The sequence below is a fragment of the Myotis lucifugus genome, unplaced genomic scaffold, assembly GCF_000147115.1.
Source record: "Myotis lucifugus unplaced genomic scaffold, Myoluc2.0 scaffold_40, whole genome shotgun sequence".
In the NCBI taxonomy this organism is placed as follows: Eukaryota; Metazoa; Chordata; class Mammalia; order Chiroptera; family Vespertilionidae; genus Myotis; species Myotis lucifugus.
Genome location: NW_005871088.1, coordinates 7,153,751 through 7,178,845, shown reverse-complemented (window position 1 = coordinate 7,178,845; position 25,095 = coordinate 7,153,751). Strand labels below are relative to the sequence as shown.

Below are 25,095 nucleotides of genomic sequence, written 5' to 3'. Positions count from 1 at the left end.
TCAGAGCTGTAAATTTGTTGGCTGAAGCTCTCTGGCAAACATTTGTGTGTAAAAATTGAGTTGTTTTTTTACTACGACTGGATATCTTGCAGTTCCTGTTCTTCCTTTGCTTTGATATCCTAGTAAACCTGCAATTTCCTTTCATCCTTTAAGAAAGCCCTGTTAGAAGACAGTCTCATGAGGAAGTAGACCAGGGAGATGACAGTGGCACCAGCTCCCACACATGCCACAACGAAAAGGTGATAGGTCATGTAGAACCGATTTGCATAGCAGATGTTCTAGGACACAACCACATATTTTTCCTGGGAAAGCACTTAAAGGAATGATATACTGCAATGCTGATCTGCTCCACACTGACTGTCCTGTTGGTCTGGATGACTTTGATAACTTAACAAATTGACTATATTCTATAGAACTTAAACACAGCACCCCAGAGAAACCAATTACTCTTAGCCAGGCCATTCCCACCACATAGATGAGGAAGAACAACATTCCAGGGATGCAATGGCCACAGACAATTGTTTAAAACTCTCTGTATAGTTCTTTCTCTGCCCTTGTACAAAAAAGCCTTCTCCCAACAGAGTGATAACATACAAAAAGAAAAAGAACACAATTCCATAAATAATATATTGCATGAGTGGTATTACCTCACTTAGCAAGTCATGGCCACTGGTGTTGGTAGAGAAGGGTTGCTCAAACTGAAAGCTTTTTCTTTAAGATCAGAAACAATACAAGGATGTCCTCTTTCACTACTTTTATTTTACATACTATTGGAAGTTCTAGCCACAGCAATCAGATAAGAAAAAAGAAAAAGAAATAAAATGCATCCAATTGGAAAGGAAGAAGTAAAACTCATTATTTGCAGGTGACATGATAGTATATATGGAGAACCCTAAATAATCCACCAAAAAACAATTAGACAAATAAATGAATTCATTAAAGTAACACACTACAAAATTAATATTCAGCGATCAGTTGCATTTTTATACACCAACTAGAGGCCCAGTGCACACAAATTTGTGCACGCAGGGTGGGGTCCCTCAGCCCGGCCTGCGCACTCTGGCAGCCTGGGAGCCCTCAGGAGATGTCCACCTGCTGGCTTAGGCCCACTCCCCATGGGTAGTGGGCCTAAGGCATCAATCGGACATCCTTAGTGCTGCTGAGGAGGCCGGAGGAGGCAGGAGAGGCTCCCGCCACTGCCGCTGCGCTTGTACCCATCAGCCCAGCTTGTGGCTGACCAGAGCTCCCACTGTGGGAGTGCAGTGACCACCAGGGAGCAGCTCCTTCATTGAGCATTTGCCCCCTGGTGGTCAGTGCATGTCATAGTGACCAGTCCTTCCTGGTCATTCTGCCATTAGGGTCAATTTGCATATTACCCTTTTATGTAGGATAACAAACTACCAGAAAGCGAAATTAAGAAAATCCCATTTCCAATTGCATCAAAAGAATAAAATACCTAGGAATAAATTATCCAAGGAGGTAAAAGACTTATATTCAGAAAACTATAAGACATTGAAGAAGGTACACATAAATAGAAGGATACACTGTGCTCATGGATGGGAAAAATTAACATTGTTACAATGTTCACATTGCCCAAAGCAATTTCCAGATTCAATGAAATCTCTATCAAAATACCAATGGCATTTTGAACAGAATAATCTGAATATTTCACAGAAACATAATTCTAAAATGTATATGGGATTACAAAAGAACCCAAATTGCCAAAGCAATCTTAACAACAACAACCACCCCCACCCCCAAGTTGGAGGTATGACACTGATATCAAATTATACTATCAGGGTATAGTAATCAAAACTGCAGAGTAATGACATAAAAAATAGGAACATATGTCAATGGAATAGATTACAGAATCTAGAAATAAACTAATGACTACATAATTAATCTATGACAAAGAAGGCAAGAATATACAATGGGTTAAAGCAGTCTATTTAATAAATTGTGTTGGGAAAACTGGACAGACACATGCTAAAAATGAAATAGGATCACTTTTACATTATATATAAAAATAAACTCAAAATGGTTTAAACACTTAAATGTAAGACCTGAAACCATAAAACTTTTAGAAGAAAACATAGGCAGTAAAATTTCTGTTACCACTCTAAGTAATATGTTTTTCTTTTTAAAACTTTATTTCAACATAACTGTGCTTACAGAAATACACTCATATTGGTTAATAGAATGCAATTTAAGTTTAACTTATTTTACGTGATTTGGACCAAAAACTTGGTACATGGTTTAAACATAAAAAAAAAGGTTTGCAATGTTTTATTTTTCATCTATTACAAATGTATATAAAAGATCCTCCAAAGGCTGCTAAAGCAGTCAGCAAGAACCTTGAGAAATTAACCTTTGGTTTGTCTCTGAAAAATAATACCTATTGCACTGTAAGTTTATAAAATTGATACAACAAAACAGTATTGCAATGTTTCAGTGCAGGTTTACAAAGTTCAATAACTAACTAATGGATGCTGAAAAGAGTGGGGAAAGCCTATGTATACATGTGAAACTGAAAAGCTATTTGATTTAGTTAATATTGCATGTAGATTGTAAATCTACACAAATGAAGATTCAGATAATTTCCTGAATCTGAATTAACACTATCAGCTCAGTTTATCTGCTGAGGTCAAGAAGGAACTCCACACACTAGCTATTTTCTGATTTATGCAAAAAAGAAAATTATATTCCTTCCCCAGCTTTTCAGTCCAGAACTGATATATTACAGGCAAAGAAGTCCCTTCCATTGTCAACATTCATAGGGTGACATGTACTAGGTGTACTGGTTAGTAATGTGGATTTTTTCAATTAATGGAGTTACACATATATTGATATATATGCGATTTGATATGTATGCTATTTTGTTCTATTGACAACAAGCTTCAAAACTTCATATGTCAATTTTCTGAAGCTGTTAACATCATAGATATTTTTACACTTAAAAATTTTGAATTTGGTGCCAAAAAAAGAGCATTTGTGGGAAGTTTTAATTCATTTTATTTTGAAGAAAAGTGCTGCTGAAAGTTATATACTTTGGGAAGCTTATGATGAACATGCTCCATCTCAAGATACTTGTGAATGCTGGTTTAAATGCTTTAAAAGTGATGATTTTAAAAAAAAAAAAAAAAAAGAAAGAAACAACAACAAAAAAAGTGATGATTTCGATGTGAAAGACAAAGAACGTCCAGGTCAATTTGAACCACCCTTTGATCATAAAACGACCAGAATGGGCCAGAAGACACAGCAAAGTAATTTTGCTTCATGATAACGCACCATCACACACTTCAAAACCAGTTAAAGAAACGTTAAAAGATCTTGCCTGGGAAGTATTAACCCACCTGCTGTATTCACCACACCTTGCTCCTTCAAATTACCACTTGTTCTGATTGATGGCACACGCACTTTCTATGCAGCACTTTAAAATGTATGAAGAAGTGGAAAATTGGGTCTCTGAATGGTTTGCCTCAAAAAAAGAAAAGTTCTATTGGAACAGTATCCACAAATTATCTGAAAGATGTGGGAAATGTGTAGCTAGCGATGGACATTACTTTGAATAAAGCACTTCTGATGTTTCTCTTGAAATGATCATGTTTTCTTTGATTACAAAATCTGCATTATTAACTGGTACACCTAGTAATGAGGTTTACTTGGGTTTAACTATAGTAATATGTTTTTTAATCTGTCACCTCAGGCAAGGGAAACAAAAGCAAATGGGACTACATAAATTATTCAAAAATGGCACAAATCTTCTTCCTCAAAACTATAATCTGACTTCATATGTGCTTTCAGAAGTGCTTTATGTGTACTTGCCATTATGTCACATAGCATATTAAAAACACATGTATTCCAGGATGAATAATGAATTAAATTAATAATCTTTAGTGTTTAATAAAGAATTTTTTAAATGAAACTAGTTATTTGTTTTAACTGATTAGAGTGCATGGCAGTGAAATATACAATGATCACTTATACAATTTCCTTGATTTGTCCTGAGGCAACAGCAGTTTGCCCACCATTGATTTTAAAACATCTGTACAAATGTCAACACAGTGAAAAGAAGTATTTACCTCACAGACCCCCTGAAAGTTTCATGGAGAACCCTAGGTGTCTATGGACCATGCCTGGAGCACCATTGCTATATATATTCCAATACTGCCCCTCCAAAATATGGGAACATAGATCTAGTAGCTTTTTCATGGAGTCTAGGGTTTTCTATGTACAATATCATGTCATCTGCAAATAATGACAGTTTTAGTTCCTCCTTTCCAATTTGAATGCTTTTTATTTCTTCTTGTCTGACCACTGTGACTAGGACTTTCAGTAGTATGTTGAATAAGAGTGGTAAAAGTGGACATCCCTGTCTTGTTCCTGTTCTTAAGGGAAGTGCTTTTAGTTTTTGCCCACTGAATATGATGTTGGCTGTGTGTTTATCATATATAGATTTTATTATGCTGTAGTGTGATCCCTCTATTCTCACTTTGCTGAGAGTTTTTATCAGAAATGGGTGTTGGATTTTATCAAACACTTTTTCCGTGATTTGTATCCTTCATTGTGTATATGTGATGTATCACATTTATTGATTTGTGAATATTGTACCAGCCTTGCATCCCTGGAATAAATTCCTTTTGGTTATGGTGTATGATTTTTTAAATGTATTTCTGGATCTGATTTGCTAATATTTTTTTGAGAATTTTTACATCTATTTTCATCAAGTTTATTGGCCTATAATTTTCATTTTTTTGTAGTGTCTTTATCTGGTTTTGGAATTAGGATAATGCTGACCTCATAGAACGAGTAGATAAAAAAAGCTGTGGTTCCCACATTCTAGTAACCTTGGTTTCCTTCCAGATTTCTTAAACCATATCACCTTTAAAGCAGAAAATGTGAAGAGGATTAATAACTGTGTCATTTTCACTGATTATTTATTGATTAGCTGAAGCCCTGTCGTATATGCTCTGCAGCTACAAGAATGTAGAACACGCGGTCTTGTCTTCCAAGATCTTAGTATAAATTTAGAAAACTTGATGTATATAAACATAGCAATAATATTACAAAGCAGAACACTCAGAACATCAAGAGAGAGTTATAGAAGTTTGTTTTCAGGTTTTAGAGGAGGGAATACAATGACAGACTTATGTCTGAAATTGAAGAGTGAAATAGAAAGTTGCAATAAAAGCAAAAGCGATGTAAATAGCACAGCATTGAAATGTGAGGGTGTGTGTTTTCCATCCACCAAGACACAGCGTGACTTCAACTGTTATTAAGATGCCAAGACATTTACATACAGAAATTCATTAGGTAATGTTATTTGGTTATTATTATTGGTTAACGAATGCCAGTTGGTTAACTAATGTTATTTAGTTGTTACTGGTTAACTAATGCCCATACAGCATAAGGAAAATCCACTCCATAATGGTAGCGATGTAGCAGAGCGGTTATAAGGATGGGTTCAAAAGTCAAACTGCCTGGGGTTGAAGTGCCAGCTTTATCAAGTGCAAACTTGGACATGTTTTTAACCTGCCTGTGTTTTCATGTCTTAATTTAAAAATGAGATGACAAACATAACTTCATCTAAGGGTTATTGTGAAGATTGAATGAAATAAACTTTGTAAAGCACATGAAACAATGTCTGACGTATAAAGTTTAACACATGCTGTTTTTTAAGAATAATAAAAGCAAGTGTGTTGATAACAACAACAGCAAAAAAGCCATGGTACCTTTACACAATGGAATATTATGTGGCCATCAAAATGAAGAAAATTGTACCTTTTGTAACAGCATGGATGGACCTGGAGATTATTATGTTATATGAAATCAGCCAGTCAGAGAAAGACAAATACCATATGATCTCACTTATATATGGAAACTAATGAACAAAATAAACTGATGAACAAAATTAGAACAAAAGCATGGATACATGGAACAGACTAATAGCTGTCAGGGGGGGAGTGGAGGTGAAACTAAAGAAAATATATGCATAACCCAGAGGCACAGACAACAGTGTGGTGATGGCTAGAAGGAAGGGAGGGAGGGGGTTGGGTGGAGGTGGGCAAAAGAGGGCAAAATGGAGACGTCTGTAATAGTGTCAACAATAAAAATAAAGTTAAAAAAATATGGGAAGATATAGTCTTTATCCTCTTACTTCAGCACCTGTTGTTTTAATAGTGGCCACTGAGGTTGTTCATGTTCCTGTATTTACAATCTTCCCTGCTGTAATGGTCAGGTGTTGAGAACCAAATCCCAAAACAAGGTATGCAAAAGGATAATTTGGGGAGGGAGCAGGAGGTGAGGAAAACCTTCAAGTTGTGTTTCAGGTCTTACACCTTTGAAAGGAAAGAGAGAAAGAAAGCGGCTTGAAGGAGGGTAAAAAGTATTGTAAGAGACTTAGATTACAGGGCAAATCCAAGAGTGATTTGGCCAGGTCAATGGAGAGACTTCAGTCCAAAGCTCCATGTTCTTTCACAATGGGCCTGCCTTAATATCTCTACCACGGTCAGTCATTGGCTAGGTGAAACCCATGGGCAATAAGACCTTGGCAGTAGTGGTGGATCCAGAAGGGCAATGACTGGAGCCATTGCTCTATTGTGCTCCCTGAAACATGACAACTGAGTCGCACATTTTTTATGACCCCCCATGGTTCACCCTTTGCACCAAACAGATCCACTTCTCTAAGCAGGTTTGGAAGTCTGGGCAAAAACGGGGCCACATACTATACCTTAGAAGCTCAGGGAGGGACTGCATGGCAGGCTTTACTCAAACACCTAAAGTAACCACATAGGATAGTCTGAAATTAAAACTTCCTAGCTAAATAGGAGTCATAGTGGGTAGTCATGTCCTAGGCCAGTAGCTTCCTTGACAAAGGTCAATCTCTACTTTAAACTGAGCCTGTCTGTTATCTTTTTGCAGCTACCATAACATACCTTTGGATTTTCAGAGTAATCCTCTTTTTTGTTGTTTGTTTGTTTTGTTTTCCAGACCACTCAGGGCAAAACTTCCCACCAGACCATAGAACCCCTCATGGTTATCTTATTGCCCAAATACCATCTCTAGTGCTTTAATGTTAATTGTTAACCATCTTATACCCACCAATGTAAAAAAAAGTATTTATTTATTTATTTTACTCTTCCTTCAATATCAGAAATTTTCCTGCTTTGCTTTTTCCTGATTCTCTACTCTAGTACTAATGGATTTCATGTAACCATTCTTATACCTCCTCCTCTGATTGTAACATATAGGAAAAAACTGCAAAACTGCCATTCCCCGGAGCATTTTTCTCAACTCGTTGAGATTTTGCTTCCCAGCAATTGTCAGTTTGGCTCAAATAAACTTATAAAAATTGTCTACAGGTTTGGAAGTTTCTTACATTGGCAAGAGCATTCCCAATTGTCCCTGTGGTTCTATCTTCTTGCTGGGAAACTGAGAAGCAAGAGTTCAGTGAACAGACTGTGGTAGACAGTTAGACAGACATGAGCAGAGCAAGGATGATGAGCCAGGTACAGAAGGTCACCAGGGTGGAAAGCCCTGGTTGCCCTTCAATGGACAATTGTAGAGTGGAACCTCACCCCCAGGGTGACCTTTCCTCCTCTAGCATATTACTGGTCCTGGTTTGGATCCCCTGACCTTTCCTCCCTAGAGTAACATTTATGCCTTAATTTTATTTTAGCTCTAGGCCCAGAAGAGCAATAAAACCAGACCAGCTATGCCATGGCTGACCTCAGGTCGAGCTGCTTTGGATAATGACTCCCTGCCCTGGAGCCCACTAATCAATCAGTGGAGACCTAGACCCTGGAAGGACACACCTGGAAAACTGCTGAATATTCTATTGCGGTCTTCCCTGGCTATGATCTCCACCCTTGAAACCCTTAGGACAGAGGACCCAGTGTATTCTCCCTCGAGGGAGCATGCCCAAGCCTTTCCCCTTCCCTCCCCCCTCCCACCCTCCAGGCATGTTACCATTACCTTCCTCACTCCCATGCTCCAAGGGACCTTCCTTTGCCTCTAAAACTTATTTCTTCAGCCTATTCCTCTGCTAATTACTTCTTCCACCTCTGTGATTTTATAAATAAACTAGAGGCCTGGTGCACAAAATTCATGCATGGGTGCAATCCCTAGGCCTGGCTGGTGATTGAAGCGTGAGCGTCTGGTGTGGAAGTGCAGGTCCATGCTGACCACTGGGCCCTGGGCAACACCTGGGCCCCCAGGCCCCCATGGATCCCCCTCTGTCTGAGTCATGGCACCCAAGTCCCCATGTAGAGATGTGGCAAGTGTGGCTGGATGCCATGGGCCGGGGCGCAGCATGGGTCTCTGGGCCACCCAGCAGTGCCACATGGAAGCCGGGTGGGCAGTGCGCTCTCTCCCGGCCGCCTTGCAGTCTGGCCCCTGAGGTCCCGGCAGCCACGGTCTGGCTCACCTGATGCCGTGCAGGTGTAGGGGGAGCTCCTCGTGGGAGCTCGGCACCTGAGCATGGGGGTTTCCCCAGCATGTGAGCCCTGCCGTCCTGGGGGAGATTAGCAGGGGGAGTGAGAGTAAGCTCGGTGGATACCCCACATTCTCAATGCACCTCCATCCCCGTCAACCCCTCCCTGGCCCCAGGTAGCTGGCGAGAGGTTGCAGCACATTGCTGACACCCGCCATGTTCTGCACTGCCCCCTGGTGGTCAGCACACATAATAGCAATTGGTCGAACTCCCAGTTGAACTTCCGGTCGAGGGGACAATGTGCATATTAGGCTTTTATTATATAGGACTAATGGCCCAGTACACACATTCCTGCACATTGAAAGAGAATCTGGTGTGGGTGAACCAGATTCGGGGCCGACAGGACCCCAGCAGCAAGCTAACCCACGGCCAATTCTGCGAGGAATCGGGCTCCCTCCTCCCTCCTCTATGGGTCTGGGGTGTGGGTGAACCAGATTCGGGGCTGACAAGACCCCAGCAGCAACCTAACCTACCAGTTGGAGCGTCTGCCCCCTGGTGGTCATTGCACATCATAGCTACTGGTTGAATGGTTGAAAGGTAGAATGGTCACTTAGGCTTTTATATATATAGATGTTCTCTTATAGAGTCTTGGCTCTGAATTTTTTCCTAGCTAGAACTCAATTACCAAGGTTGCTAAACTCAGGTCTGGTCTGACCCCACCAATCTAACACCCAGTGCTATTCCCACAGCCTATAGTAAGACTATGATCACTGTTACTATAGTTGATCTTGGGGCTGCAACTGGTATGCATCTTCTCCCTGTCTTCTCCACTCATTCACCCTGAGATATTGTGGTAGAAAAGTATAGAGATCCAACAGATCAAAGAATTCCAAGGAGAGATGAGGTGCTATGGATATATGGTTAGGACACCTTATTTGCTATATCCATCATATTAGAAGCAGTGTGTGTGTGCCTGTATTGTAAGGTAGAAAAATATAACTTTGGCTGAAATACCCCTTGTAATAAAACATTAACAGAAGAAAAACAAACTGAAATGTAATCATATGGATACCTCTTATATACATGAGACTCAAGAAAACTGAGTTGCCATAACTCACCTAAATGGCTCAAGTCACCACCTTAAATACCATCCACAGCTAAAGACAAAAAAAGATGTTGGGGTGTGAGAAGCATAGAAGGTTACCAGACAAAGCTTACCAGGGTAAATAAGGATAAGGTTGTTATACAGATGAAGTCCTTGCCTTCTCTATTAATAGAGTTTCTCCTGATTTAGTCATCCTTCTCTTCTTGGTAAAGAGAGGGAGGCACCCTTACAAATGGATAGTTTTCTTATAAATGTGCATGTCTCTTACAAAAGGGTAACTTCAATTCAGTTTTCAGAGATCTTTCGACATCTGCTGTCTCCAAAAATAATCAGCCTAAAATAATTTTTAGGCCAAAGAGATACACTATGTGGGTGACAAATTCTGCTCCCCTTCAGTATGTTGGGGATGGGAAAAATATCCCTTTTCCCTCTTTGTTCTTCTGGTGGGTCAAATAATTCAAATGACATACAGCAGATTAATAGGACAAAATCAAGTTTTAATACCCATGCAGAAGGAATTCACATAAGTATAAAAAATCCAAAGATAGTAAGGCAAAATGAGCTTTATACAGGGGTGGGAAAAAGTAGGCTTATAGTTGTTTGTATGGAAATAGACATGCAGGTTATGATTATTACAATAGCTTTATTAACTCAAAAGAGTGTCACAATGCCACAGCACACTTAGAAGAAGAAGACAAATAATGCAAAGACATAATAAAGAATCCTATATAATAAAAGGCTAACATGCAAATTGTCCCCAGGGGCGGGAGTTTGACCAACCGGGAGTTACATGTGTGCTGACCACCAGGGGGCGGCGCAGAACATGGCGGGCATCAACAATGCGGCACTGACAGTGGGCAGCAGTGGCAGTGCTGTTGGCCCCGATGGGCCACAATGAGAGTGGGACTGCAGCGGGATGGTGGAGCAGGTGAGCAGGCAGCACCAGGCCAAGGTGGGTGCGAGTGGGGAGCCTGACCTCTATCACACCGCTGGTCACCCCACAGATGGTGACAGGCATTGGTGGGGGGGCGGGGCCCACAAGTGGGTGGTGCCAGGCCAAGGTGGGTGTGAGCAGGGGCCCTGATTGCCCTGCCAATCACTCCACAGATCGACCCTGATCACCGGCCAGACCTAGGGACCCTACTCCTTCAAGAATTCTGTGCACCAGGCCTCTAGTTAATAATACAAGAATAAATTCCACATACAACTGTAAACCTACGTTTGCCCACCCTGTAAGTCATTCAGAACTAAGGAAGGGGACATAGGGCAATTTGTAGGGAGATGAAAAGAGTGAAAGTTTAGTAAACAAATGTATATTGGGCCATCTTGAAACAATGGGACACAGAAAGAACTTCACTTAATTCAAATGGGCCTTGCTAGGTTCCTTCCTGTCTATTATACCTAGTTCATAATAAAATATTCATATATGATGATAGCTCCCTTCCTGGAGCAAGTCCTTTGTCTACCAGTAAATTATTTTAGGCAGTAAAGGGGAAGGTCAAAGATTCTTCCTGAGCCTTCTGGACCTTAATTGTTTTCAGCTCGAAATAATTTGCATGCCTGAGTGGCCACCTTGAGGCAACTGGTTCTGAACCCCTAAAACACATATATAAAATTTTCACTAGTATGCCCATTATACAAATAAAGATAGTAAAACTCAGTGAGGTAAGTTTTGTTCAAATTTATATAGCTGGAAATCGATGTAGTTGATACTTGAACCCCATTTTAAAAAATGTTTCAGCCACTCTAGTTTAGTAAGAGAAGACCTTCTTTGGGCAACCTGATACTTGTTTTCTCTATATATCACTCTGCATGGTCTTTCCATGCAGATAATGTAGAAGAAGCAACAGGCATAGAACAGTTAAAACCTCTGGAGGTAGTTCTTGCTCTCCTGATATCATAATATTTTGAGGCATTTCCTTACACTTTGATAATGTTAGAGCTGATATCTTCCACTAGATAATCCTATAGACATGGTATTTTATTAAGCTGTAACCTTTCCTTTGTAAATAAATATGAAAACTTACAGCTAAAGCCTCATTAATAACAGTTGTTAGCTGGCATTTGATATATTCTTAATGGTTCCTGCTGTTTCCTGAGAAGTAAATGTAATCCTATAGCACTTAATTTTCTTCTGAGCCTATCATAAGGCCTCAAATACAGCTTCTCAACTCAAGGATATTTAGGTCTTAACTACTTCCTTTGGTTTTCTTTTCAGCACCTTTATTTTATAAAGGTGAAATAGAAATGTTAGGGGGATATAGACAGGTTTAAGAAATTTTTTAAAAATTAAAGATGTCCATGGAAAAAACACAGGGCTACTGACTGGGAGAAGTTACATTTCATAAGACAAGGGAGAGGCAAGAGTTACATTACCATAAGACAAGGGAGACTGGAAAAAGTTACATTTCCATAAGACAAGGAAGAGGCAACAGTTACATTTACATGAGATAAGGGAACTGGGAGTAACAAAAGGTCCAAATTTACAAAATAAAGAAGGCAGAAGAAAGCCCTGAGGGAATAGGAGAACAATGAGGGAGGAGGGCCTCACATGTTCCATGTGAGGTTTGCCCTTTGAGCTCAGGAGTTACTATAGTGACCAATTCAAAAGGGAATATTGACCAAAAAGTGCGGATGTCAGGACACAGAGACTTGCAGCCTTTATAAATGGTGGAAACAGAAACTCAGTGGGACTCTTTCCCCCTCCCCACATGGAAGACTGTGCTGTGGGACCCTTTCCCCTGTCTGTACTTGTTCTTCAATAAATTTCCACCTTTGCTATACCATCTTTCATGTGTGGATTCATTCTTCAACTCCATCAGACAAAGAGTCTGGGGAACCATCCTGCCCAGGGGAACACCTTGTGTTCCAGTCCAAAAATCCCATATCAAAAGCATCAATGCTTCCTTTAAAACTTTGCTGTTCAAAATTAATAACACTCTTCTAACTGGGGGTGGGGGACACAATTGAATCACATTTTAAATATATATTTTTATTGATTTCAGAAAGGAAGAGAGAGAGAGAGAGAGAGAGAGAGAGAGATCAATGATGAGAGAAAATCATTGATTGGCTGCCTCCTATATGCCCCACATGTGCCCTGAGCAGGAATTTAACCATGACCTCCTGGTTCATAGGTCGACCCTCAACAACTGAGCCACACAGGCTGGGCTGAATCACATGTTTAACACAAGATTAAGCATATCACCTAACCGCTCTCCCACATTTTTTTTTTTTTTTTACAAATCAGGAATTCCAGACCACCCCCCCCTCAAAAAAAAAAGAGATTTTCATGGTAATAAAGCAATTTAATGGTAGAGTTGGTAGTAGATGGCTTTACCCTCAAAAATTTTATTGGTAGACAAAAGAAATTTAAATTTGAATACACAAAGAGGTGTTATTTGTCAGGTGAGAGCTAGAGGAGACAGTAGGGCAGTAACACATGATGATAGCATTTGTAGAATTAGTGGGAATTTTCCTCTACTTTTATTTGACTTTAACAAGTCAAAAAATTCTAAATAATCTTATCTCTTGGGACTGCAGATACCTTGAGGGAATTTTCATTTTAATTCCTTTGGATATATACTCAGATGTGGGATAGTCCTATTTTTTGAGGAACTTTCATATTGTTCTCTATAGTGGCTGTACCAATTCCTGCACTTCCATCTTTTATATGGGGTTGGCAGAAGGTGGGGAACTAGAGAGTTGGAAAATTGAGAGTGAAAAATGTTATTTGTACAGATGTATAAAAAATTATATATTAAAGTGTCTGAGAAAGGAGGGGTGTTTATCCAAGGTGTCACTTGAGATTAACTTTAACCTTGCAGGTATTCGAACATTTAAAGTAGTTGCCAGCAAAGAGATACCTCTGAGCAGGCAGGAATGAGGGTAGGCATTTTCATCTGACCTTATATTAGTATATTACGACTGCAGAAGGTATTATGCCACACAAATATGCAGTTGCAAAACACACAGCACTTTATTACTTACACTAGAGGCCCGGTGCATGAAATTTGTGCACAGGAGTGGGGGGCATCCCTCAGCCCGGCCTGCACCCTCTCCAATCTGGGATCCCTCTCACAACCTGTAACCACTGGCTCCTAACTGCTCACCTGCTTGCCTGCCTGCCTGATGCCCCTAACTGCTCCCCTGCCTGCCTGATCAACCCTAACCGACCTCTGCCTGCCTGCCTGATCGCCAATAACTGGCCTCCCCTGCTGGCCTGGTCGCCCCTAATTGCCCTCCCCTGCTGGCCTGATCACCCCTAACCGCCTCTGCCTCGGCCCCTCCACCATGGCTTTGTCCGGAAGAACATCCTGATGGATGTCTGGAAGATGGTCTGTCTAATTAGCATATTACCCTTTTATTAGTATAGATATATATGCACACACATCCTCTTTTACTGTTTTCTTTCTTTATTAAAAATATTTATTGTTGAACATATTACATACGTCCTCTCTTTTCCCCCATTGACCCCTTCTAGCCCACCTACTGTTTTCTTTTTTAAAAATTCTTTATTGTTGAAAGTTTAACATATATCTACTCCCCCCCACCCCCCATTCTACCTACTGTTTTCTTAATGTTAAAATAAAGAAGCTGTCCCACACAACTCAAACTAATCCCTCTGCCAACACTTGGGTCCAGTCTGTCTCCCCTGAGAGCTTTGCATCAATCCATCTTTCTTTTACATTTTATGTATTTATCTTCTTCCCCTCAATTCAATCTTTTTATCAATATACAAGTCCAAGTACCACCACCTCTTACTTTGTAGCAATAGCCTCCTAAACTGGTATACCCTCATTTACTTTAGTCTTGGCTCATTCTAATAAATTTCTCCACATAGGAGCAAAAGTCATATTTTAAAATCATATATCAGGTAATGTGACTTTCCTGCTTAAAATATTCCAATTGTCACATCAACTTAAAAAACGCACTCTTTATTGTGGCCTATAAGACCATACATGATATAGTCTGCACTTTCCTCTCTGATGTCTCTGTATTAGTTTCTTTTGGCTGCTGTAACAAATTACCACAAACTTGGTGACTTGAAACTACATACATTTATTTTCTTTCTTTTTAAAAAAATATATTTTATTGATTTTTTACAGAGAGGAAGGGAGAAGGATAGAGAGTTAGAAATATCGATGAGAGAGAAACATCGATCAGCTGCCTCCTGCACACCTCCTACTAGGGATGTGCCTGCAACCAAGGTACATGCCCTTGACCGGAATGGAACCTGGGACCTTTCAGTCTGCAGGCCGACGCTCTATCCACTGAGCCAAACCAGTTAGGGCCATTTATTTTCTTATAGTTCTGGAGGTCAGAAGTCAAAATAGGTTGACAGGGCTCCATTCCTTCTGGAGGCTCTAGGAAAGAATCTGTTCCTTGCCTTTACTAGCTTCTAGAGGCCACCTGCATTTGTTGGCTCATGGCCTCATGTCACTCTGACCTCTGCTTCCATCTTCATATGTCTTCACCCACTCTGATCCTCTTGCTTCCCTCTTATAAGGACTATTTTCATTACTTTGCACTGGCTGGATAATCCATGATAATCTTTTCATCTCAAGAGTCTTAACTTAATTACATCTGCAAAGTTCATTTTTCCAGGTAAGGTAACATATTTGCCAATTCTTGGATTAGGATGTGTACATCTTTCTGAGGCCATTATTTTGCTTACCACAATTTCCTACAACTAATCTTCATTCTCATTTTGCTACAGTCATACTAACTATAACATTTAGTGTTAAAAGCAACCGAGAATTATGCTGAATGATTAATGATGATCTTATTAAAATAAATTTAAAAAATTGTTGGGAAGGTTAGAGAGCCAGGCTCCAGGCTAGGCTTCTAGAAATAACAGTCAAAATCATCTTTAGAAGTGATATCATGAGGAAACTTACACCATACAGCTATGATACATTAAATGTGCACCACTCTATGTCTGGGCCAGAAACATAACTTTGAAGCATCATTATGACGGCCAAAGAGAAAAAGCTCCCTTTCTTCTCCCTTTTGTGACTCTCTTAAGTTAAAATTTCAAATCATGTGTCTGATTGGTAGAGCTTGGGTCACATTCCTATACCTGATTTGCAAGGAAGGCCATAAAGGCAAATACTTAGTAATTAATCTCTTAGAGAAAGAGACACACTTTGTGTTATACTAAGACTCAATAAAAGAATAATTCTCAAAACAAAGTGTTCAAAATACTGTGTTGCCAGAATAAATTGCAAATGTCTATGTGACCTTAGTTCTGTTTCTAGGTTATGCTGTTTGTTATTGAGTCAAGGCCTTTATACTTGCAATTATAGATACAGCCTGATAAACCCATTGTAAGTTGAAAATGCATTTAATTTACTTAAACTACCAAACATCATAGCTTAGCCTAACCTATATTAAACGTGTTCAGAACACTTACATTAGCCTACAGTTGGTCAAAATCATCTAACAGAACGGTTATTTTATAATAAAGTGTTGAATATCTCATGTAATTTATTATGCTTATCATTTTCACACCATCGTAAAGTTGCAAAAACCATAAATTGAGCCATCGTAAGTCTAGGACTGTCTACTTCCTCTTCCCAGAAGATCCTTCCTTATTCTTCACGGGGCTAACTCATTCTCATTATTCAAGGCTAAGCTCAAATCTCCTCAAAGAGGTACATGTGGACATTTTATCTCATGTTCTGTCCCAGTTACTTTTGATCATTAACTTATTCTATTTTCTTTATACCATATGTCACTATTTAAATTTATGCTTTTTTGCTTGTTGACTTGTTATTGTTTTGCATTCACATTAAACTATAAGTTCCATGAGAGTGGTGACCACATCAATTTTATACATCACTATATCCTCTGTCACAAGAATAGTACCTGGTGCATAGTAGGTTCTCAAAATATACTTTTGGAACTGAAAAACAAATTTAGTATAGTAGAAAATGTACATTCTTTAGAACCAAACATACCTGAGTTTGAACACTTGATCTACCCATTAAAACTATGTGACCCAGCGAAATAAGCCAGTCAAAGATAAATATCACATGATCTCACTCATTTATGAAATATAATGAACAACAAAAACTGATGAACAAAAACAGATCCAGAGACAGAGAAGCATCGACCAGACCATCAAACCTCAGAGGGAAGGTAGGAGAGGGTGGGGGTAAGGGGGAGAGATCAACCAAAGGACTTGTATGCATGCATATAAGCCTAACCAATGGACACAGACAACAGGGGGGGTGAGGGCATGAGTGGGGGGCTGGGTGGGAGCAATGGGGTGATAAGGACACATTTGTAATACCTTAATCAATAAAGAGAAAAAAGAATAACCAAAAAACAACAACTATGTGATCCTAATTAAGTGATTTAACCTCCTTGAGTATCAAGTTTTTCATTTTTAAGTGACAATGATGCTTATCATGCAGAGATGTTATGAGGACTAAAGTAGCAAACAAATGGAGAATGTGAGACAGACAGCTGTCCCTCTTAATTGCATGCCATCTGAAAATGTGATAAGGCAGTCTTTCATGACTTAACAGTGTTCTGAATATCATGTTGAAAAGGAAATGTGTTAAGATTAAGTCCTAGAGCATATCACTGGAGAAGTTCCTAGAAATTATCCCTGATTCAGTAATTAATGCTGAAAAGAATACATTAGAGAAATATATATTTTTAATGTTAAGAAGAATGGAAATGAAGAAGAGGACAAAGAAGAGGAAAAGAAAAAGCAATTGTAGAACAAAATACCCAGTGTTTGGCATGGTGCATAGAACCTGGCATTTTCACACACCATGTATGGTCATGATAAGTGAGATAACCAATGTCTATCCAAAGTATAAAGTGTGCATAATGATTGAGTCAGAAATTCTTCTAGGAATTTATCCTAGGGAAATGAGAAAGGATATATGCAAAATTTTAACTATAGCAATGCTCATTGAAATAGTGATTATATATCCATTTAATAGGGACACCAAGAAACCATTAAATTACTAGTATGTTTTAAAGAATACCTGATATTAAGAGATGTCTTTGTGTATTGTTTTTAAGAGCCTTATTGAAATATAATTCACATACCATCCAGTTTACCCACTGAAACCCTACAATTCATTGGCTTTTAGTGTCTTCCCAGTTGTGACACCATCACCATGATCAATTTTAGAACAAGTATATCACCCCAAAAGAAACCTCTACCCATTAGCAGTCACTCCTTTCAACCTTTGGCAATCATTAATCTACTTTTTGTCACTATGGATGTGCCTAGTCTAGAAATTTTATATACTAGTAAATGAATAATACAGTATGTGAATTTGTTGAGTCTGAATTCCTTAACTTAACATTTTGTTTTCAAGGCTCATCCATGTTCTATAAGTCCTTCCTTTTTATGTCAAGTAATATTTATTGTATGGATATGCCACCTTTTGTTTGCCATTCATCAGCTTATAGAAAAATGAGTTTTTCCACTTTATGGCTACTCTGAAAAATGGTACCATGAACATTCTTGTATAAGTTTTTGTTTGAAAATAGGCTTTCAATTTTTTGTTACATACTTGGGAATGGAATTACTAAATCATATGATGATCTATATTTAATTTACTGAGGAACCAACAAACTGTTTTCCATAGCAGTTTCACTATATTACATACCCACAAGGAGTGTATGTGGGTTCCCATTTGTCCATGTCCTCACCAACACTTGTTATTCTCTCTTTTTTGCATACTAGTATTTCCATCCTAGTTGATGTGAGGTGTTATCTCATTGTGAACTTGATTTGCATTTCCCTAATGACTAATGATATTGAGCATCTTTCCATGTACTTATTACACATTTGTATATCTCCTTTGGATAAATATATGTTTATATCCTTTGCCAATTTTTAAAGCAGATTATTTATCTTTTTATTGAGTTATAATAGTTGGTGGTATATTCTGGATAAAAATCCCTTATATGAGATTTGCATATTTTCTACAGTTCTGAGGGTGGTCTTTTCATTTTCTTCATGATGTTCTTTGAAGCAAAAAGTTTTTAGTTTTGATAAAGTTTATTTCTCTTTTCATTTACCTCTTGTCCTTTTTAAATATATACATTGATTTCAGAGAGGGAGAAGGAAATAGAAACATTGATGATGAGAGAGAATCATTGATTGGCTGCCTCCTGCATGGCCCCTACTGGGGATTGAGCCTACAACCAAGGCCTGTGCCCTGACCCGGAATCAAACCATGAACTCCTAGTACATAGGTCAACACTCAACCACTGAACCACGCTGGCCGGGCTACCTCTTGTCCTTTTGATGTGATAGCTAAGAAATCTTTGTCTAACTCAAAGTCATGAAAATGTATACCTATGTTTTCTTCTAAAAGTTTTAACTTTTGCATGTAGGCCTTTCATCCAATTTGAGTTGATTGTTGTATACAATACGAATACTGTCTAAATTAATTCTTTTGCATGTAGATATCCAGTTGTCCCAACACAACTTCTTTTTTTTCCAGAGAAAATCATGAGCTTTTAGTCACACATTTTACACTTTTCTGTTAAAATGTATCTTACATATAAAAAATGAATACACTATAAAATCTAAAGCTCCATAATTTCACCCAATGTGAACACTTAATTTGCAATACTACTCACATAAAAAATTAGAACAATGCCAGCCCCCAGAAGCCCACCCCCTCTGATATTATTCCCTAAAGAATTACAATACTACCCTGAATTCTGTTGAAAGATTGTGCCTATTTTACAACTTAAACACATCCACACAATGGAACTATACTATTTGTATTTGTGTGTTTTCTCTCTGTCAACATTGGGATACAAATGTGTTTTTGTGGTTCAATATAATTTTTTCTTTGATGAATAAAATTATATTTTATGACTTTATTAAGAACAATTTATTCTGCTGTTGCCAGAAATGTTGGTTGTTTTTAGTTTATAGCTAATAGAAATAATACTGCTATATACACTATTACATGTCCTGTGATACAATTATGAAAATTTCTGATTCACAGGGAATGCTTGCATTGAGTTTCAGTAGATGCTGCCACTTTTCCAAAATGGCTAAACCAGTTGACACTCCCATAGAAGTATATGGGCATTCTAGTTGCTTGCATACTCACCATTTGTAGGTGATGCCAGTCATTTTAATTTTAGCCATTTTGGTGAGTGCCCAACACAACTTCTTGAAAAGACTTACTTTCCTACCGAATGGTCTTGGCTCCCAGGTTGAAAATCAATTGACTGTAAACGTGTCTTTATTTCTGTACTCCTAATTCTATTCCATTGATCTATATATCTACTATAATTTCGATATGCCACTGTTTTTATTACAGTAGCTTTCTGGTAGTTTTTGAAAGTGAAAAGTATGAATACTCCAACTATGTTAATCTTTTTCAAGATTAGTTTGGCTATTACAGGTCATTTTATTTCCATATAAATTTTAGGCTTGGTTTATTAAAAAAAGTGAGTTGGAATTTTATCAGAGATTGTATTGCATCTGTAAATCAATTTGAGGAGCTTTACCTTTTTGTCTCTATTAAGTATTTACATATATGGATATTAGATGACTTTTCATTCATTTAGTTTTTATTCAATTTCAAAACATTTGGTCACTTTTTAGTGTATAAGTGCTGTACTTCTTTGTTTACATTTATAACTAATTATATGATTCTTTTCAATGCCTTTTAAATTTTAATTATTTTCTTAATTTCCTTTTCTGATTGTTCATTGTATGTGTGTAGAAATAACACTATTGTACTATTGTGCAGGATCTGATCTTATACCCTGCCACCTTGTTGAAATTGCCTATTAGCTCTAATAGTGTGTATGTGTATATGTATGTGTGTGTGTGTTACTTGGGGGTTTTTTATATATAAGATCATCTTATTATCAAATAGAGTTTTATTTCTTCCTTTCCAATCTGAATACTTTTATTTTATGTTATTGCTTAATTTTGCTGGCTAAAACCTCTAGCACAATATAGAATCAAATAAGTAAGAGTAGACACCCTTGTATTATTCTTGAACTTAGAAAATGTGTAGTCTTTCACCATTAAGTATGATGTTAGCTCTGGGATTCATGATAAAAATACTCAACAAACTAGGGAACTTCCTCTGCTGATGCCTTTTCAGTATTGATTAAATTAATGTTATTTTTAATCTATTATTGATATTATGAATCATGTGAATTATTTTCCAAAGATTGAATAATTTCTACAATCTGAATAAATAATCCCAAGACGATAGATATTATTTTTAATATATTGCTAAATCCAACTGCCAGTATTTTATATTGTATTTATGCATCTCTATTTTGCACGGTCATAAATTAAATCCAACTAAAATTTATCTTTTCTATGTTTCTTAAATTTTTTTTATCAGGGTTATACTAGCTCTATAGGATGTATTGGGGGAAATTTCCTTCATTCTTTATGCTCTGAAACAGACTAAATAGCATAGCAAAGTATCTACTCTTTGAAAAAATGAAATGACGCATAGGTGAATCTTAGCCAAGAGTATTCTAGGAAGAAATTATTTTTTAATTAAAAAACTTTTAAAAAATTTATTGATTTGAGAAAGAGATGGAAAAAAGAGAGAGAGAGGGGGTGAGTGAGAGAAAAACACTGATTTGTTGTTCCACTTATTTATGTATTCATTGGTTGAATATTGTATGTGCCCTGACTGTATTAAATTCTCAACCTTGCCGAACTGGAACAACATGCTTACCAACTGAGCTACCCAGCCAGGGCTGAAAGGAATTTATTTTTACACTTAAAAAATTTCTTTCATTTTTTGGGGGTCTTTTTATGTTTTCTATCTTTACATATATAAATTTGAAAATTTATATTTTTCTAGAAAATTATCAGTTTTAATGATACTTTCTCAGCTTTCCATTCAGTTGCAATTTTTATCCTTCAGACCTTTGAAACATCAGTATTTTCCTTCATTTCCCTTTTCTGTTGGCATTTAGTTATGGATTTATTTAGCTAGATTAATTTACCTCTATTTTTATGGTCATCAACTCATCAGCCTATGTATCACAGACTTTTTCTTAGAAATAAAAGCAATTTTGATCTTATTTAAGATTATAAACTTTTTAGTGGAATACTAGTCTATCCCTCTTTGTTATTCAGGTCAGTATAAAAGAAACCTGATTTCTCACTACTTGAAGTCTTAATTAAAGCACAAGTGCCTGATAACAATATACTATAATTTCAGACAAAGTATCTAAATGCAAATAATCAGCTTTTTGTTTGTTCAATGTCCAATTCCGGTGATTAAAATGAAAGTTGTTATCAACATTATGCTTGTCAATATTGAAAATAACCAGCTGTTTCTTTACCATCCATGTTTCTAAAAGATCTTTTTACATGGCTGCAGATACATACAATTTAACTTATGAATTTCTTTACATGTGTATATAACTGCTTCTTCTCGGCAGAGTTTCTTCTAAATGACTACTGAGCATAATATGGAATATCTATTTTATTCTGTTTCCATTCAATAACATGAGGGCCATGGGATTTTCAAAAGGTACAGAAGTAATAAAACCCATGCTCATATACAAATAAAACTGACATTAGTTCAACTGGATAGACGCTTGAGTAGATGAATCATATTCTCAAATAAATCATTACTTTGAAATAATTCTTGTTTTAGACTTGTTGCTACATGCTGGATTTTTAGATTTCCTAAAGTTTAAGCAAAAAGATTACTTAAGCTTGAAAAAAAAATCCTTGTGTGACTTGACCTTCTTTGAAGGGAATTTTGTGTCTTTTTTAAAAACTAATGCTGGCAGGGAGAACCAAGATAGTGGCATAGGTAAACACCTATACTTGCTGCCTCTCACAACCACATCAAAATTACAACTAAAAGGCAGAACAACGACCACCAAGAACCACGGTAAAGCTGGCTGAGTGGAAGTTCCACAACTGGAGAGGTGATGAAAGCACACTGAGACTGGTGAGAGGTGCAGAGGCGCAGAAAGTGTTGGCACCTGGATGTGCTGCTCTTTTAATCAGGAGGGAGATACAAGCTCCCACATGCTCTGAACTCCAGTTCTAGGCGAAAAGAAAAAAGAATCCAAAAATATGAAGATAGTGTAAGGAGCCTCTGGGATAACTTCAAGCGTACCAACATCCAAATTATGGGGGTGCCAGAAGAAGAGGGAGAGCAAGAGATTGAAACCCTACTTGAAAATAATGAAAGAAAACTTCCCCTACCTGGTGAAAGAAATAGACTTACAAGTGCAGAGAACCCCAAACAAGAGGAATCCAAAGAGGACCACACTAAGACATATCATAATTAAAATGCCAAGGGCAAAAGACAAAGACAGAATCTTAAAAGCAGCAAGAGAAAAACAGTTACCTACAAGGGAGTACCCATATAACTGTCAGCTGATTTCTCAACAGAAACTATGCAGGCCAGAAGGGAGTGGCAAGAAATATATAAAGTGATAAATAGCAAGAACCTACATTACCAAGATTACACTACCCATCATTTAGAATTGAAGGTCAGAAAAAGAGCTTCACAGACAAGAAAAAACTAAAGGAGTTCATCACCACCAAACCAGAATTATATGAAACTAGAAGCCCGGTGCATGAAATTCGTGCACGGGAGGGGTCCCTCAGCCTGGCTTGCACCATCTCCAATCCGGGACCCCTCTCCCAATCCGGGACTGCTGGCTCCTAACAGCTCACCTGCTTACCTGCCTGATCGCCCGTAACCACTCTGCCTGCCTGATGCCCCTAACTGCTTCCCTGCCAGCCTGATCACCCCTAACCACCTCTGCCTTATCGCCCCTAACCTCTCTCCCTGCCTGCCTGATCACCTCTAAGCAACTCTGTCTGCCAGCCTGATCACCCCAACTGCTCCCCTGCCAGCTGGATCACCCCTAACTGCTCCCCTGCCAGCCTGATCGCCCCTAACTGCCCACTCCTACCAGCCTGGTCACCCCTAACTGCCCTCCCCTGCGGCCTGGTTGCCCCTAAGTGCCCTCCCCTCCCAGCCTGATCACTTGTAACTGATTCTGCCTTGGCCCCCAACACAGTGGCTTTGTCCAGAAGGATGTCTGGATGGATGTCCAAAAGATGTCTGGTCTAATTAGCATATTACCCTTTTTTTTAGTATAGGTAACGTATATGCCCCTAATAAGTTATATTTTTTTACATACTTTAAATTATACAGTACATATTCAACCTCTTTTACCCGTTTTTTTTTTCTTCTAAATATATCAATTTTTTTTAATGGAAAGGAAGGGAGAGGGATAGAGAGTTAGGAACATCAATGAGAAACATCAATCAGCTGCCTCCTGCACACCCCCAAGTGGGGATGTGCCTGCAACCAAGATACATGCCCTTGACCGGAATCGATCCTGGAACCCTTCAGTCTGCAGGCTGATGATCTTGCCCATGAACAAATCCAGTGGGGACCCCCCCCCCCGCTTTTTTTTTTTTTTTTTTTAGATTATCCACGTTTGTAGATATGGCATTAGTTCATTTTTTTCATTGATTTTTAGAGAGCGTGGAAGGGAGAGGTGCTGGAGTCCAACCCCAGCGGGTCCAGGGATCCCCAAAGGTGTGGACGGAGTCGGCGAAGAAGGGATGACATGGAGGCAGGGTTCAGTTCATCAGCATAGCGAGGTTCTCCCTCCAGGATCTCCAGGGAAGTTCTGGCTAGGATCTCCAGTGAAGTTCTGGTCAGGATCTCCAACCAAGTTCTGGTGCCATGTTCTCTCGCTAGGTTCTCCAGCCAGGTTCTCCATGTTCTCCAGCCAGGTTTGATCACCAGGTTCTATAGCCAGGTTCTATCCAGGTTCTTTTGCCATGTTCTGTCTAGGTTCTTTAGTGAAGTTCTGTAGCCAGGTTCTGTCCAGGATCTTTTGCCATGTTCTCTGGCTAGGTTCTGGTTAGGATCTGATGATGATGTGATGAGGATCTGATGATTATTGTCTTGTTACATCCGTATTTATACCAGCCGATTTTAATCCTGTCAATTTCTATTACAAAGGTTAAGGCGTTTCTTATCTCCATTCCAGGGAGTAAAGATTATGTAGCTTAACTACCCGCCTGGCACTTAATTAAGGGGTTGTATCCCCTCCCTAACCTCAGGGAAAAATCCCCACCTGGGGAAACAACCTTTCTCAGAGAGGTGACCTTGGTTAAAACACATGGCGCCAAGAAGGGGAGCAAACATATTAAGAACAGTATGCCATATATGCCAGGTCCCTTGAAACAGCAAGGATGGACCGGCTCCCGGCAGAGAGGGATATAGAGAGAGAAACATCAATGTAAGAAACATCCCTTCAGTTGCCTTCCTTAGGAGCCCCGACCAGGGATCCAACTTGAAACCCAGGTATGTGTCCTGACCTAGAATCGAACCTGCAACCTTTCCGTGCACAGGACCACGCTCATGCTCAACCAACCTATCCAGTTCAGCCCGGCCATTATACGATTTCTGGAATTTTATTTCAATTAATTCTTGCAAAGTCTGTGGGTTAGGTAATATTCACACTTTGCTGATGAGAAAAAAAACCCAAAAACCAACCTCTTCATTTTGAGACATTCTTCTTCACTCAT

The 25,095-nt window shown here is 38.6% G+C and overlaps 1 pseudogene; it reads right to left on the bottom strand.

The window, feature by feature from the left end:
* LOC102440369 lies at window positions 1–25,095 on the bottom strand (annotated as a pseudogene).